At 65.1% G+C, this 859-nt stretch overlaps 1 protein-coding gene across 1 annotated transcript in view; it reads right to left on the bottom strand.

The window, feature by feature from the left end:
* ZNF385B (zinc finger protein 385B) overlaps window positions 1–835 on the bottom strand; it is a 491,913-nt gene extending 491,078 nt beyond the window's left edge. Inside the window, exon 1 of the mRNA XM_010859745.1 lies at window positions 774–835. The gene's annotated coding sequence lies outside the window, so the exon portion shown is untranslated. The remainder of the gene's footprint in view (window positions 1–773) is intronic.
* Between the last annotated feature and the right edge of the window lie 24 nt (window positions 836–859).

Genomic DNA, 859 nt, shown 5'->3' with positions numbered 1-859 from the left:
TCATCATAAAAACTGTGTGTCCTCCAGAGCTTGTGGAAGAAGTCAGGGAATCAGCGTCCTGCCAGCTCTCCTTCTCCCCACGGGCCCCCGCAAACAACCGTGGCAAAGCAGATGGTCCTCCCCCTCCCCTTCTCCTTGTCCCTTCCGCAGTCCCATCCTGTGCTGACACCTTCACCTACAGCTTGGTAACCGAACCTCCCCACCCCCACCCTTCCTAGGGCTCCCAGCAAGTACAAACTTTGGAGACCTTCTGCTTCGCCGCCCCCATTTCACCTTCATTCATCTGGAGAACTCTTTCTGGATCCCAAGCTTCAATTGCTATCTTCCTCCCACACCTCTGTCCCCAAACTACCCATTTCCCTGTACTAAAGGGAGAGGCGTCCAGCCCAGGTGGCGGAGGCACTGCGGCTAACCACAGAGGGGTGCTCTCCTCTGCCCTGCTCCATCCTCCTTCCGTCTGGGTGCACTGGAGCCCAAGAGCCCACACTGGGGACGCCTCCACTCCTCTGGCTTCCACGACCCAGTCCTAACTCCAGAAGCTCACTGGAGCCTCAGCCTACAGCCCGGGCAGGCGGCGGCTGGGCATCCTCCTCTACAAGTGGGACCGCGGGACAAAGTGCAAACTCCATCGGGAGGGGGGCTCCCGGCGGCCCTTCCCTCGGGCGGCGCGCCCAGGTGCCGGCTCGCCCCGTGGAGGCGGGCGGGGGCCCGTGGGAAGGCGGCGCGCGTTCGGGGGGCGCCCGGCCCGGCTGGGCTGGGCGCCCGGAGCTTACCTTCGCGCGCGGGCCGCTGGTGCGTGGGGGCAGTGGCTCTTCCAGCCCAGAAGCTGTTGCTCGCTCTCGGGCGGCGGCGGCGGTCC

This window comes from Bison bison, unplaced genomic scaffold (genome assembly GCF_000754665.1).
Source record: "Bison bison bison isolate TAMUID 2011002044 unplaced genomic scaffold, Bison_UMD1.0 scf7180017864460, whole genome shotgun sequence".
NCBI classification, from domain to species: Eukaryota; Metazoa; Chordata; class Mammalia; order Artiodactyla; family Bovidae; genus Bison; species Bison bison.
This window is presented reverse-complemented; position numbering and strand designations above follow the sequence as displayed.